Source organism: Nomascus leucogenys, chromosome 22a, assembly GCF_006542625.1.
Source record: "Nomascus leucogenys isolate Asia chromosome 22a, Asia_NLE_v1, whole genome shotgun sequence".
Lineage (NCBI taxonomy): Eukaryota > Metazoa > Chordata > Mammalia > Primates > Hylobatidae > Nomascus > Nomascus leucogenys.
Window position 1 is genome coordinate 74957463 of NC_044402.1, and position 16926 is coordinate 74974388.

The 16926-nt window shown below is 39.1% G+C and overlaps 1 protein-coding gene across 3 annotated transcripts in view; it reads right to left on the reverse strand.

Moving 5' to 3' along the window:
- WIPF1 (WAS/WASL interacting protein family member 1) overlaps positions 1 to 16926 on the reverse strand; it is a 124335-nt gene that overhangs the window by 74721 nt on the left and 32688 nt on the right. Inside the window, exon 1 of one of the 3 annotated variants that reach the window (XM_003253734.4) lies at positions 339 to 413. The exons of the other annotated variants lie outside the window; for them this stretch is intronic. The gene's annotated coding sequence lies outside the window, so the exon portion shown is untranslated. Of the gene's footprint in view, positions 1 to 338; positions 414 to 16926 lie in introns of those variants that run through there. 3 annotated transcript variants of the gene reach the window in all.

A 16926-nucleotide genomic window follows, 5' to 3' on the forward strand; every position in this document is an offset into this window, starting at 1 on the left:
GTCCCGTTTCACATTTACATTAACAGGTAAAAATGACAAGAGGCCTAGCTGAATTCCACGAAATAAGTTATTTAAAGAACATCTGAAGTTTTGTTCTTTCAGAAGCAGAGAAGTTCTAAACAGGGAAGCAAGAGATTCTGAGAATTTCATTTTCACCATAATGGCTCAATGTTTGTTCCTCTAACAATGTGCAGTTAACAGCTGTACACTGGCTCTTACATTCAAAGCCAAAAAGCAAGTTCTTCACATTAGAGAAATCGTTAAAGACAGTTCAAGGAAAGAGAATTAGGTATTTTAGAGTGGCTACGAAAAGTTTCCCAGGGGGAAAAAGCACTAACCTGTGTTGTTTTAATCTGCTGAAAACAACCAACTTCTCGAGTTCCCCTGCTGTCTTCTAGCCAGTTTCCTGTAAATGTTGCATGTGACATTATACTTCCTCACTGCACCTTCTTTGACTCGCCTCCCTAACCGGTCAGAGGCATGTGATAAGATCAATTTGCTGCTTGCTTCACATGGGGGTAACCCTGTGTCTGCAGAAATGATTGTCTCCCCCAGCTTGTTTCAGGTGTTCCCAGGACACAGGTAAAGAGGAGATAAGCCAGGGGGAAGTCATGCTTGGACTCCAGGCACTCCTGACTCCAGAGGAACCTGGAGGGGGAAGGGAGAGACAGTCTTGAGCCCCAGGGTCGCCTATCTTGAGACTGGAGTTCAGCAGCTGAGAAGGGGCAGAGCACTCACAGAGGAGCCTGGGGCTTGGGTGCTCTGCTGTCATTAGGACAGTCCCTGGGACTGCCACCCTCAGGGCAGCTGAGGAAGGGCCCTCGATGGTGCTGCACCCAGGATGTCCCCACACTCCTCTCTGGAGGGCACCAACATCAAGGGAACACACTCAGGCCTTGGTTCATATTTCTGGATCCTGCAGCAACCATGGCTACACACCCTGAATTTCCTGGGACTCTCTCAAGTTCACATGTGGTCATGCTGTCAGACAGTGTGCCCCAACTGTTGGTTCAGAAAACAAACCACTGTATTCTCAGCCTTCCAGGGCTAAATAACTGGGAGACATTTCCCTCCTGCTGACCTCCAAAATATGCCAGCCTTTTGGTTTCCCTTGAAAGGGCTGGGCATCATCTTCCTCCAGGATGGTGCTGGGTTCCTGGCAGCGTGTGAGTCCTGGCCATGGGGGCTCTGATGGTGGCCTGACAAGAGCACCAGAAGAGTGCGGGCTGTGACCCTCTCTGCCCTGTACAGCTGGAGAGGCTGGAGAGAGCTGGAGCAGGGACTAAGCAACAGGCCCAAGGACACCATATCTAGCTTTCTTGTTCTACTCACTGGTGCCTTCTGTTTCTTTTTGTGATTCTCCCAGCCATCAGGAGGGTCCAAACACACTGGAATTTGTGGATATAGGAAGTGGTGTATGGGAGTCAAATGATCTCCTGGACCAAGGGGAATATTCCACAATTTGTAAGACTTGACTCTGCAAAAACCCCAAAGTTGCTTCTATTTGGCTACCCTGGCATGATTATTTTTTAAAAAATGCTTTTAAAAGGATTTTTTTTGTTGTTTTTTAGAAAGGTAACTGTAGACATATTCCAAGTCTTGAAAATATTACTCTATAATTCCCCGATGAAGTTTTCCATGGGAGAATACCGAGTAAGGAAACCAGTCCTGGGACTCAGAACTGTGGACAACAGTAAAACCCTGAAGTCTCACCACATGATTGCACTTCTGGCTTTGAAAACACACATAACTGTTTTTACCATTTTGACAGTTGATGGCTGGTTTTCTGATTGAAATGACATTTAGATTAGACAGTTGAGTCAAAATGGCTGTCCAAGCTATAGACATGGCATTAACTTTAAAATAGGAATAATGGTAAAATTTTGCCATCTTGGAGTCAGAAATTGCAAGAACTTTGGAAAAACAAAATACTACATAGATGAAAAATGATAATGACTCAATTTGAATGTATTTAGAAGTCTCACATTCTGGGTTAAGCTGCCAGTTCCATTTTTCAACTAAGCAGCTGCATATGTTCTGCTTAAGCTGTGTTCTTGTGGAATTTTTAAAGGCCTTAATAAAATGCTTTATAATTTTCCATTAAAATCCCTAACCTGGCTTTCAGTCCATGATTTTTTTTTCTGGTTAGGCATTTAAAAATTTTAATACACTTTATATTTTAGAACAGTTACAGATTTACAGAAAAACTGAGAAGACAGTACAGAGTTCCCATATATCCTACGCCCAGTCTCCTCTATTATTAACTTCTTAAATTTAGTATGATACATAAGTACCAATTAATAAACCAACAGTGATACATAATTATTAACTAAAGTCCACAGTTTATTCAGATGTCCTTAGTTCTTACCTACTGTCCTTTATCTGTTCCAGGAGCCCATCCAGGACTCCACATTACATTTAGTCATCGTGCCTTCTTACGCTCCACTTGGCTGTGACAGTTTCTCAGGCTTTCCTTGTTTTTGACAACCATGACAGTTTTGAGAAACACTGGTCTGGTATTTTGTAGAATGTGCCACAATTAGGCACACAAATGGGTGTTTTTCTCTTGGTAAGACTGGGGTTATGTGTTATTTAGAGGAGGATCACACAGGTAAAGTGCCATTTTAGTCACATCGCATCAGATATATGTACTATCCACATGATTTAATACTGCTGGTGTTGCCCTTGATCACCTGGCTGAGGCAGTGCATGTCAGTTTTCTCCACTGTAAAGTTGCTCTCTGTTTCTCCCCACCTTTCCATATCATACTCTTTGGAAGAAAGTCCTTCAGGGTAGAGTGTCTATATAAATTATTTGGAATCCTTCTGCATGGAAGATTTGTCTCTTCTACATATTTATTAATGTATTCAATCATTTATTTATACTAGTATGGCTGAATGGATATTTATTTTATGCCTTGCATTTTAATTCAACAGTACTTTATTCTGTTGCTCAAATTGTTCCAGCTTTGGCCACTGGGAGCTCTTACCATTGGTTTCTGTGCTCCTTCGACATACTCCTATCAATATTTTTTTCTTTTTTGTTTTTAAATACTTCCTCACTTTCCAGCACTACAAGATGCTCCAGGCTCACCATGTATAGTACCTCCCCAACTGTTTATGATTTTGGTTTCTTTTTTTGTTTTGTTTTGACAAAAGAATACAAAAATAAACTGATGGGCCTGAGAAAACATGTGTCTTCAATTTTAATTAGTTCTGCTCATGTGTATTAATAAAAAATTTTGTTTAATTACATTCATAAAATTAGTCCTACCTACCTGGCCTCTACCAGCTGCAAAACACCATAATACCAGTGGCTCACACCTGTAATTCCAGCACTTTGGGAGGCCTAGGCGGGTGGATTACGAGGTCAGGAGATCGAGACCATCCTGGCTAACACGGTGAAACCCCATCTCTACTAAAAATACAAAAAATGAGCCGGGCGTGGTGGCAGGTGCCTGTAGTCCCAGCTACTTGGGAGGCTGAGGCAGAGAACGGCATGAACCCGGGAGGTGGAGCTTGCAGTGAGTCGAGATTGCGCTACTGCACTCCAGCCTGGGCGACGGAGCAAGACTCCGTCTCAAAACAAACAAACAAACAAAAAAACCCACCATAATACCAAGTGAGTGAAATTCTGCACTGGCTTAATCCCCAGATGCATGGTTGTGCTGGTAGTGTTTTTTCCCCTACATATTTTTAACATTCCTGGAATCGAAGTGCACATTTAATGTCATGTCTTTTTTTCCTCCTTACCTGTTATTAATTTGATGTTATATATATATATAATATATATAAAACATATATATAATATATATAAAACATATATAATATATATATAAAACATATATTATATATATAAAACATATATATAATATATATATAAAACATATATATATATAAAACATATATATATATATATATGGGATCCTGGAACAGATAAAGGACAGTAGGTAAGAACTAAGGACATCTGAATAAACTGTGGACTTTAGTTAATAATTATGTATCACTATTGGTTTATTAATTGGTACTTATGTATCATACTAAATTTAAGAAGTTAATAATAGGGGAGACTGGGCGTAGGATATATGGGAACTATGTTATACCTTATAGTATATAAGGTATGCTGGAAAGTGAGGAAGTACTTAAAAACAAAAAAGAAAAAAATATTGATAGGAGTATGTCAAAGGAGCACAGAAACCAATGGTAAGAGCTCCCAGTGGCCAAGGCTGGAGCAATTTGAGCAACAGAATAAAGTACTGTTGAATTAAAATGCAAGTTGGTAGTTTTCTGAGAGGAAATAGATCAGTCAATTACTTTTTGTTTGGACTAAGAGATGTAATTTATTTTCACTGATTTTTTTCCCACTGAACAAATATTTTGACTAAAGTGGTTTGATGTGTAGCATGTGCAGACATTAAAAAATCCCAAGATACATTCTATTCCAAACATATTCTAACTTTACCTCAAGCTACAAATTCTCATCAAGTCCTAAATATAGATAAAATACAGATATTGATATAAATTAAAAAGGGGAGTCTATTTAATTTTATTTTTTAAATTGACATTGTAACTGTACACATTTATGGGGTACAATGTGATATTTTGATACATATCTATATTGTATAATGATCCAATCAGGGTAGTTAGCATATCCATTAACTCATGCATTTATTGTTTATTTATGATGAGAACATTCAAACACCTCTCTCCTGGCTATTTTATAAAATACAATATTTTACCATTAACCATAGCCTCCCTACTGTGCAAGAGTGCACCAGAATTCACTCCTCCTGTCTAATTGTAACTTTGTACTTGTTGACCCCATCTTCCCCTCCCTCCTCAATCTCTAGTAACCATCTGTTCTATTCTCTGCTTCTATGATATGAACCTTTTTTTTTTTTTAAGATTCCACATATGGGTGAGACAATGTGGTTATTTGTCTTTCTGTGTCTGCCTTATTTCACTTAATATGATGTCCTCCAGGTTCATCCATGTTGTCACAAATGACAGGACTTTATTCATTTTTATGCCTGCATAGTATTCTATTGTGTATATATACCACGTTTTATTTGTTGGACATTTACGCAGATTCCCACATCTTGGCTATTGTAAACAGTGCTACAATAAACACGGAGGGCAGATATCTCTTCAACATAATGATTTCATTTCCTTTGGATATATATATCCAGTAGTGGGACTGCTGGATCATATGGTCATGCTATTTTTAATATTTTTTAGAAATCTCCTTACTCCTTTCTTTTTTGTTCATTTGTTTCTTTTTTCTTTTTTGTAAATTCTTCCAGATCCTGACCCATACTATTTTCCATAATGGCTGTACTAGTTTACAGTTCCACCAACAGTGATAAGTATTCCCTTTTCTCTACATCCTCGCCCAACACTTGTTTCCTTTTGTTCTTTTGACAATAGTCATTCTGAATAGAGTGAAGTATATCTCACTGTGGTTTTGATTTGCATTTCCCTGATGAATAGTGATGCTGGACATTTGTATGTCTTCTTTTGAGAAATGTCTACTAAGGTCTTTTGCTCACTTTTATTTTTGAGACAGGGTCTCGCTCTGTCACCCAGGATGGAGTCTAGTGGCATGATCATAGCTCACTGCAGCCTCAAACTCTCAGGCTTAAGTGAACCTCCTGCCTTGGCCTCTTGAGTAGCTGAGATTAGAGGCATGCGACATCACGCTTGGCTAATTTTTAAATTTTCTCTAGAGACGGAGTCTCACTTTGTCACCTAGAGTGGTCTCGAACTCCTGGGATCCTCCCATCTCATCCTCCCAAAGTGCTGGGATTACAGTTTTGCCCATTTTAAATCAAGTTATTTGTTTTTCTTTTTTTGTTTGTTTTTTTGGTTTTTTTTGTTTTTTTTTTGCTATTAGTTCCTTATATAGCCTGGATATTAACCCCTTGTCAGATGTATGGTTTGCAAATATTTTCTCCCATTTGGTAGGAGAATAGTTTTCTTTGCGTGCAAAAGCTTTTTAGCTCGATGTATTCCCAGTTGTCTATTTTGGCTTTGTTGCCTATGCTTTTGAGGTCTTATGTTTAAACTTTGTCCAGACTAACGTCAAGAAGCATTTTCCCTATGTTTTCTTCTAGTAGTTTTACAGCTTCAGGTTTCACACTTATGTATTTAATCTATGTTGAGTTGAGTTTTGTATGTGATGAAAGGTAGGGATCTAGCGTCATTCTTTGCATGTCCTATCCAAAGCAATTAGACAAGAGAAATAAATAGAAGCATCCAAATTGGAAAAGAGAAAGTCATATTGTCCCTGTTTGCAGATGACATGATCTTAGATATAGAAAACCCTAAAGACACCACCAAAAAACTGTAAGTACTAATAAACAAATTCAATAAAGTTGCAGGATACAAAATCAATGCATAAAAATCAATAGCATTTCTATATGCTAATAGTGAACTATCTATAAAAGAAATCAAGAAGACAATTCTATTTACAATAGCTACAAAAAGAGATACCTAACAATGAACTTAACCAAGGTGAAAGAAGTCTACACTAAAAACTATAAAACTTTGATGAAAGAAATTGAAGAGGACACAAATATATGAAAAGATATCCCATGTTCATGGATTTATTTCTTTATTTTTATGTATGTATGTATGTATTTATTATTATTATACTTTAAGTTCTAGAGTACATGTGCACAATGTGCAGGTTTGTTACATATGTATACACATGCCATGTTGGTGTGCTGCACCCATTAACTCGTCATTTACATAAGGTATATCTCCTAATGCTATCCCTCCCCCCTTTAATTTTAATTCTTTAATTTAAATAATTTAAATTTAATTTAAAGAATTAATACTGTTAAAATGGCCAACCTACCCAAAGCAATCTACAGACTTAATGCAATCCCTATCAAAATACCAATGACATTCTTCACAGAAACAGAAAAAAATCCTGAAATTCATATGAAACCATAAAAGATCCAAAAGAGCAAAAGCAATCCTGAGCAAAAAGAACAAAGCTGAAGGCATATCTGACTTCAAAATATACTGCAAAACAATAGTGACCAAAACTGCATGTACTAGAATAAAGAGACACATAGACCAATAGAACAGAACAGAGCCCAGAAATAAATTTCTGCACTTACACTCAACTGCCATTCAACAAAAGTGCCAAGAACACATACTGGGTAAGAGACATTCTCGTCAATAAATGGTGCTGGGAACATTGGATATCCATGTGCAGAAGGATGAGGGAAGGTGTTAAATTCTTTTCTGGGTTTACTGACTCCTTTTGTGTTTACTCTATTACTTTTCCAAGATCTCATGAGTCCATTATCATGCCTGAGCAACCTAATATTGATGCTGAGGGGTTGTGAGAATGGAGTTTCAGTCTGGCTGATGAGGAGCAAATGTGCTGACTGGTCAGCAGGCAGATCCAAAGGTCTCCTTGCTTCTGCTTTCCTACTGAGACAGACAAATAAGTGCACAGTGGCAGGACTGACCAGGAGTCCCCTCTCTGTGGCCAGGATTTTCTCTCCAGCTAATGAACCACTGTTATTTTGGGAGCATGATGTTTTATAGATCTTTTTTCTTTTAATGGACAGAGACTAATTCAACCATTTCCCACTGGCATATCTTACAAATGATCACAGACAAAATGCCCAATCTTTTCATCCAGGTAGGCAGAACTTGGCTACTCTAAATACTATTTACTGTCCCACTCCTGCATAAGGTGTACCAAAATACTGATAGTGCCTTACTCATCTCACCAGTACCCAGGAGGGACTGGAAGAGATGCTGCACTGACTTTTTTCAGCAACCATTTACCAAGCCTGTGCCACATGCTTTGACATTGAGCCAAGTGCTTTATACACATATTTTCATTTAATTCTCATTATAATCCTGTGAGGTAGGTACTGTGATCTCCACTTTACAGACAGAGTAATCAAGATTTACGTGGTTAACTAACATCTCCAGAGTCTCTTGATAAGTCTGAAGCCAACATACAGGTTCAGTTCTATCAGTGCAGAGACTCAGAGCCTAGCTGCTACTCTTTGCTATAGAGAGATTTACCATACTATAGATAGAATACCAACTGCTGTATTCATAAATGACCACTTTATTGAATACAGTCCTATTCTCTATTTTCTGCACATGCCTTTCACCTCAACCAAACCTAAGCTGCAAGGAGGGCAAGGATAGTGTCTAATATCCCCTTATCTCAGCTTTCCATTCTCACTGCAGCAGCTCTCCTGGGGACCCTGCATTCTTGCTTTCCTGTCAATTCTAATTTTCTTTTTTTTATTTATTTTATTTTATTTTTAATTCTAATTTTCTTCTGCTTTATCTTCATTATTTCCTTCCTCCACTTTTTTTTTTTTTTGAGATGGAGTCTCACTCTGTCGCCCAGGCTGGAGTGCAGTGGCGCAATCACGGCTCACTTGAAGCTCCGCCTCCCAGGTTCACGCCATTCTCCTGCCTCAGCCTCCCGAGTAGCTGGGACTACAGGCACCCACCACCATGCCCAGCTAATTTTTTGTATTTTTAGTAGAGAAGGGGTTTCACTGTGTTAGCCAGGATGGTCTCCATCTCCTGAGCTCGTGATCCACCCACCTCGGCCTCCCAAAGTTCTGGGATTACAGGCATGAGCCACCGTGCCCGGCCTTTTTTGTTGTTGTTGTTGTTGAGACTGGGTCTCCCTCTGTCGCCCAGGCTAGAGTGCAAGAGACATGATCATAGCTTGCGGAAACCTCGAACTCCTGCCCTCAAATGATCCTCCTACCTCAACCTCCCAAAGCACTGGGATTATAGGTGTGAGCCACTGCACCTGGCACCTGGCACCTCCTCCACGTTCATTATTTCCTTCTCCACACTTTGTTTTGCTTTATTTTATTAGCTTCTTAAGTCACAATATTATTTTTTCTGGTCCTTTTAAATAAAAGCCTTAACTTATTTAAGTGTTTTTTTAGTCCTATTCCACACATTTTGATGCATTATATTCTCATTGTTAACTTTTAAATAGTCCATAGTTTTAGTACTGGTTTTCTTGACCCAAGGATTATTTAGAAGGATCATACCTTAATTTCTAAGTGCTAGATGGAGGTGGGGGAAGGAATCATCTTGTGTTAATTTTCAATGCTACTATACTATTATATGCGGCCAATACATGTCTATTTTTTGTTAATTGGACATCTTCTTTGTGGTTATTTAATCAATTTTTGTAAATGCTCCATGATCTTTTAAAAAAATTGTGTGTATGTCCTATTTGTTGGGTTAAGTCAATAATGATACTGGAAAAATGCTATTCAAATATTCTGTTCCTATTTATTTCTGTCTACTTGATGAAATATTGAAAGCATTTTGTTGGTCTCCCACTATCATGATGAAAAATTTCATTTGTATTTTAAATTTTTTTATTTTATTTATATGTATTGTGTGTGTGTGTGTGTGTGTGTGTGTATGTATGTGTGACAGAGTCTCACTCCATTACCTAAGGTGGAGTGCAGTGGTGCAATCTCAGCTCACTGCAACCTCTGCTCCTGGGTCCAGGCGATTCTCGAGCCTCAGCCTCCCAAGTAGCTGGAATTACAGGCACGCAACACCAAGCTGGCTAATTTTTGTATTTTCAGTAGAGCCGGGTTTTGCATGTTAGCTATGCTGGTTTCCAACTTCTGACCTCAAGTGATCCGCCCACCTTGGCCTCCCAAAGTTCTGGGATTATAGGCGTGAGCCATCATGCCTGGCCTGTATTATTTTATTTGTATTTTTAACAGATTTTTCAGTGCTAGGATACTCAGTGCGTAAAGGTTCATTATTGTTAAATCCTCTTGTTGGATTTGTATTTCTTATTCTATGTCTCATTTAGTATTTTTTTTACATTCAATCCTACATTTTTAAATATTAATATTACTGTCCTGATTTTTGTTTTGTTAGTTAGCATTCTCTAACCTATCCCCTCTTTTCATCCTTTCTGTGTTATTTTGCAGTACATATGACTCCTAAAGATGGTATATAGCTAGATTATCTTTTTAAACAATGAGAGTCACTGATTTTATTAGAAGAATTTAACCTAGTCACATTTATTTTTGTTTAACTTATTCCTGCAATTTTATCATGTGTTCAGTTATATTATTTTCTTCCTGTCTTTCCCCTCTTTTCTAGACTTTTTCTGACTGATCATGCTCTTAACTAGTATAGTACCCTCCACCCCAGCTGTGTATGTGTTTTAATATGTAATGGTTTAGAAATCCTACTTAATACTTTTTTCAAGAGATCAAACACATGTGACCTTTCTTCATAAACATCAGAGAACTACATAGTAGGACTCTATTAATTGGTAAAGTCATTCTGTTGTTTTGAGAAATGTAGTGGTAGGTTCATGTTAATAAGCATAATTATATAAGAGGGTTTAATATTACACAGGCATCAGAAATCTTTCTAAAAGGGTATGCTGCCAGGTATCCATATTCACTCCCCCACCCCCCTCCCTATATGGAGGACAAGCTACAGCTCTCACAAATAATGTGGGTAAGTGTGGGGTAGAGGCAGCAAGGAACCCACTGCCTATGACATAACCAAAAACATCCTGGGGACTGCTTCTGCAAATTTTGGACTCTGAGACATGCAGGCAATCTGGAGATCTACAGAGGTATCTGCAGAAGGGAGGCTCTCCGGGTGGGTTTCCTACTACCTCATTTCCAGTCACTAAAAGCCATCATAACTGAGGAATCTGTTCTAGATTAGGTGACGTCACAAAAAATGTAAACATAATTGCTAAAGAATTGAGGAGCTCAATTGAGAAAATAATGTTGCTAGACCTGCTGAATGGCTAGAATTCTGAGTTTCCTAATGTCTAATTCAGGAGGCACAGTAGTAAACAAGAATTCACAATCTTTTTTTCTTCTCTTTTAAAAAATGAAGTACTTTTCAATTTTTAAAGCTTTGATATCACTGGAGGGGTATGGGGGAAATTCTGGCCATAAAATACAAATACTGTTGTGTGGTTTTTTATATGGGTATGTGTTTGAATGAAAGTTAACATTAAAATTCCTTATTTGATTTTTCATAGAGAAGCCCAGAGTAGAGGGGAAGGAATAGGGATAAAGCTATAGCAAGTAAGACCTGTCAGTCACTCCATTTACTGAAATGAAACCTTGGTTTGGACCACGAGAAAATGTGGTAAAATACCTTAAAAGGGTGTTTCTGTTTGAATATTACATGTTTAAAAAAATCATTTTAGCCTAAAAAACCCTTTGAGTTAAATATTATACGTAATTATTCTTATATTACAAATGAGGAGATTAAGGTTCCAAGAATTGAAGAGATTTGTTCAAATAAGTAAATAAGTGATAAAATTGGAATTTGAACCCGTTTCTGACTTTAAGTCAAGTGTCATTTCCAGTACACACCATAACTGCCTTCTTGTTGTTCTATCTCTGACAGAAATTTAAACCCATGCACACTACATGAGTTGTGCAGCAGGTAACTGTGGCAAGATATGGTCTGTGCTTTACAATGTACGTCAAATGGTCCAGCCAGACCCCGGGGCAATTGTTTCTAAAATGACTCTGGTGGATTTTTGGAGTATTATGTCATGCAAAGCCTCTCCTCATTAACAACCATGCAAAAAGCCAGCAAACGCTGTTTCTGACCCTTGGAACAGCTAAAGGAAGTTGAAAGGTCAAGAAAGTTCTCTTGCTGGTAGACTGTACACTGGTACATTGTTGATACCATTGTGATGTGATCTAAGCCAAAATTCTCAAGCCCTTTGACCGGCTGTCTTAAAAGCTAGAGCCCTACCTAGTGGGGTCATTCTTCTTTGGCATACCACAGGGCCTGATGCCAACAACCAAACTGGCGCTTTCCAACGTTGTGCAATTGAATTCCAAATAATTAGGCCCTACATTCATCTTTGTTGTTGATCAAAACATTGAAAGAAAATGGCAAATTCCCTTGTTCATAAAATGACTGGCTAGGGACACATAGGAAAGCCTTGCCATTCATCCAGGGTGAGTTTTAAGAAGGCTCATAAATACAGAACAATAGAGGTAGTAGAACGACAGTACTGAGAAGCAAGACACCATCTTACATTTGGTGCTCCTTTCTTTTGGGCTGAACAGTGAAGAGATTAACACAGGCAATGTAAACAATTCAACAGCGTGCGAAAAGTGTCAGGAGTGATTGTGAACAGTAAGGTGTCTCTCATTATTGAGATTGGTGGCTTTGATTCAGAATTTGTGTTTTCCTCATATATATGTAACACGGGACCAAGAGAACACCTAATTTAATGATCTATTTGTATATTCTTCCTACTCAGGAGCATCCCTCTCCTCCATATTTAGGAGCACATCAAACAGGGCAAAACTGGTAAACAAGTTCATATCACTCCTGAAAGAAAGAATTCTGAAATCAAATTCTAAAATCAAACTGCCTGGGTTCAAATACCAAATCCATTACTTACTAGTTGCAATTAATTGCTTGATTCTTTTGGGTCACAGTTTTCTCATCTATAACATGGAGATAACTTTAGTATTATTCAATGTGAGTATTAAATGTGATGCTGCAAAGAGTTTAACCACTGTAGTGCATAAACGGTGGGTACTGTTACTATTGTAGATGGAAAATTTTATTCACGGGAAATCTATATTAGAATTTCTCACAAGAAAGGCAACCAGAGTCAAACAAAGAACTTTCTTTCTTTCTTTTTTTTGAAATGGAGTCTCATTCTGTCGCCCAGGCTAGAGTGCAATCTCAGCTCATTGCAACCTCCACCTCCCAGGCTCAAGCAATCCCACCTCAGCCTCCTGAGTAGCTGAGACCACAGGCACCCACCACCACACCCAGCTAATTTTTTGTATTTTTAGTAGAGACAGGGTTTTGCCATGTTGCCCAGGTGGGTCTCGAACTCCTGGGCTCAAGCAATCTGCCCACCTCAGCCTCCCAAAGTGCTGAAACTACAGGTGTGAGCCGCCACACAGAGCCATGAACTTTATTTCTGAGGGTGTTTTCCATGCAGGAAATAAAGGATATTCAGGAATCAAACGGAACAGAGCTGCAGATTATCCCAGAGAGGTACAGTCTAGCTAGAAAGCAGGAAAGGAAATCCATTAAGGGTACTTTGAGCCTGGAGGTGGTGAAGCACATACTTTCCTAAATTTGGAAGAGTGAGAATATTTGTGTCTGATCAAAAGTAAGAAGGAAAGCCGAGGCGGGAGGATTGCTTGAAACCAGGAGTTCAAGACTGGCCTGGGCAACAGAGTGACATCCTGTCTCCAAAACTTTTTTTTTTTTTTTTAATTAGCTGTGCACAGTGTCACACACTTGTAGTCCTAGCTATCTGGGAGGCTGAGGCTGGAGTATCCCTTCAGGCCAGGAGTCCGAGGCTGCAGTGAACTATGATTGCGCCACTGTACTCCAGCCTGGGCGACAGAGTGAGATGCTATCTTTTTTTTTTTCCTTTCTGAGACTGAGTCTTGCTCTGTCACCTAGGCTGGAATGCAATGGCGCGATCTCGGCTCAAGGCAACCTCTGCCTCCCGGATTGAAGCGATTCTCCTGCCTCAGCCTCCTGAGTAGCTGGGATTACAGGCGCGTGCCACTATGCCTGGCTAATTTTTGTATTTTTAGTAGAGATGGTGTTTCACCATGTTGGTCAGGCTAGTCTCCAAGTCCTGACCTTGTGATCTGCCCCCGCCTTGGCCTCCCAAAGTGGACCCTGTCTTAAAAAAAAAAAAAAAAAAGGGCAAGAAAACGGCATATGAATTACATCTCCATGATAAAAAAAAAAAATGAGGAAAGCCTCACGGTTAATGACAAAATATGTTAGATAAGAAAGATAAAGAGAGGTTTCAGCAGAAGCCATGAGGGTAGGTAGAGGAAAAGGTGGCTACGAAGAATTTTGGAGAAACTGTTTATGTAGCGTAAAGCATAAAACCCTTAAGCCATGCCTTTTAGAAGAACCTAGATTAAAGAGAAAGGTTATTCTTCAATGCTTCTGGGATTGGGACACGTTTTGTTTGAAAGAGACTCCAGGCAGAATCCGGACCATGTGGGGTCTCAGGATTTATTCAGGTTACAGTTAGAGGGTGGGTTACATCCAGTTGAGCAACATCAAATCCAACCATGTGTTAGTCACATTTTTTCTGGATTATGATTCAGATTTTGAAATGGCCGCAGACAGGCTTACTTACACGATTCTGTGAAGGAAGCAGACTTACAAAAGAGAAACATCTCTTGAGATTTTATTAATTAGTGACAGTCATAATGAATGGGGAACATTATATGTTGTATAGCAACATCTATTATTTTCTTTGCCTTCAATCAACTTCCAGAAATAAGGTTGGTGCTCTGGGTGGTGCCTAAAGTAGAACAAGAGTGCTATTTACTAAATTACTATTGCATACTTCTCAATGATATAAGCAAGGTACTGAAAGCAACATAATATCCACCAATTAACTTCCAATGACAAATCTGCATACAGAAATGATCAGCCATCTCTGTGTCTAATAACATAAGTGTGTTTACTGAAATATGTCTCCTGAACATTTTGTGTAAACTGCATTTTAACCTTTGGTGCACTGTGGAGCATTAATAACACTGATGCAAGTGGAGGGAGAATAGGAGTTAATGGAATATTGCAGTGAGTTGATAACGGTTTTTAATAAACTCTACTTCTTTTATTATTGGAAAATTAGCAACATGAACTGTAATATTCATGAAAGCATGCTGAGATTTCTAGTAACTCGATTTTATAGGCATGAAACTCTCGTAAAGCAACAAAGAATATACAGGGGGAAAATACGTTGTGACCAAGTCCAGTGTGCTATGGAATGTACAATTAGAAGCAAGAATTCAGCTTTTAAAAAACACATCTAGCCTGATTAAAAACAAGGATTTAGGGTTATAAAAACAAAAACAAGCAAAGCAAAGCAACCCCTCCCCCTTTGTCATTAATAACAGACTGCTTTGGGCTATCCAAATTATTAAAAAAGAATTCGGTTAGGAATTCCCAACCAATGTCGAGATTACATTTCACATTTGTGCAGTTTGCATAACAGGCACATTTAACTTACATAAATCCAACTTTTAATGCTTGAAGGAGAAGGAGAAAGAAAGTAATTTAAACAGTGATGGCCATTTCCTCCACCACTCCTCACAGTGAACGTGCCCCCAGAGTATCCTGAGATGACAGACATGAATCTGCAGGTTCTTCTTCAAGACTCTCACTGTTGTCATCATCAGGCCCTACTAGGGGTGATTCCAGCCTTTAAAAATACATGTATTTCAGATACTGAGCCCATAAATGGCAGCTAGCTACTTCATCTGTGTATTGGGTACACACACATATACATTTCCTGTGTTTTATTATGTTTGAGACAACTTTAGAAGCTTTCCGGCTGGGGAGAGATTGCTCCTACTGGGGCTAGCCAACTCTCAGAGATAACAAGGGTTCAGTCAGGAAAATGCTTTTGATATGCAAACTAATCAATCCAGAGTCAGCTCTCCCCTATCTGGCCCATATACCCCAGGAGACAATATTCCTCTGCCTTGGTCATCCCAGGGCTAGGTGTCACCCCTGTAGTTTAGAGCCTGCTGAAGTTATTCAAACTAGCCAACCCTAAACTGTTTTCATCCTGCCCTGCCTTGCCTTTCCCAAGGAAACCCCAATAAAAGCTCTGGCCTAAATGTTCCCCTTGTTCCTGTTTTCTGCCTCCTGACCACCCTGATGTCTTTCCCATGTGGCCCTATGTGGTGTGCTGTGCCTTTATATGTAGGACTCGTAAGTACAATAAATGTTGTTTTCCTGAGCCTCTCCTGTGTCTTCTCCCTGTGACTGACCATCACATAAAAGAATATAAAACAATCTGAAAGTCAACCAAGGAAATAGTAATCAAGAATAATTCTGAATAGACATAATTTCTACTTTATGCATGACTGTAAACCTTAACTTCACTGAACTAGGCCAGGTAAGACTTTATCTCCACATGGTTCCTCCAGTCCTGACAATAACAGACCAGAACCTGTGCTGCTGCAGTGATCTTAAGGCTAAGTAAATTCTAAATCACGCTTCTTTCTGAGTAGCCACTCCAATGTGTCAGTTCTCCTTATGCCAAGCTGATGAAGTATAGATGAGTACTTGGGGTTTTGTCAGCACTTATGGCAGTAAGCACCTCAGAAAGAGGTGTTCTGTCTCTTGGCCTTAGTTCAGGGGACCTCTTCCTTCTAGACCCTCCCAGGTACAGCTGTGCCCCCTTACTCTACCACTGCACCAGTATAGTCCACTAGAAATCCTCCTCTACATGTCTGTCTCCTTCTGGGTGGGGAAAATGGTCTGGCACCTTGCAGGTGTTTCCTGAATGAATGAAAGATGACTGCCTCCCAGCAACTGAGAACAGAGGAATCCCTCATTCTCAAAATCTGCAGTTTAGTTCGCCAGTTTTATAAATGATCAGTTCACTCTGTGTACACACAACATGTAAGAGCTTCAAAAATTTTAAATGCTGATTCAGTCTAAATTAACCTGTTTGGTAATTTAAAGTTATAAGGCAAACACTGGGATATGAAACCACCTTTGTTACTCCTCCTATAAGCTCCTGTATATGGAGTTGTTTCCTGGACCTTCTACTTCCACTGAATCTTAAGACCATCCTGACTGTTCTTCTCCATGATGATGGACTCTCTTTAGCTTTTCAGTTGTCTTTTTAGTATTAAACAGTACATCTCCTGACAATATTTTAAACAGATATCTAAATAAGATAGAAAGTCTTTGACAAATAGAAAGCATCCAATCTATTATTTATTCATCCCTATGCTAGGGATCCTTGCTCTGATTCAATGTGCACATGAGCTCTTTCAGAAGGCTGGGCAGTGAGGAATGCCCAGGCAGGTGGCTGCCATGAGAACCTGCATGTGATCACCGCACAGTTTGGATGAGACCAATACCATGG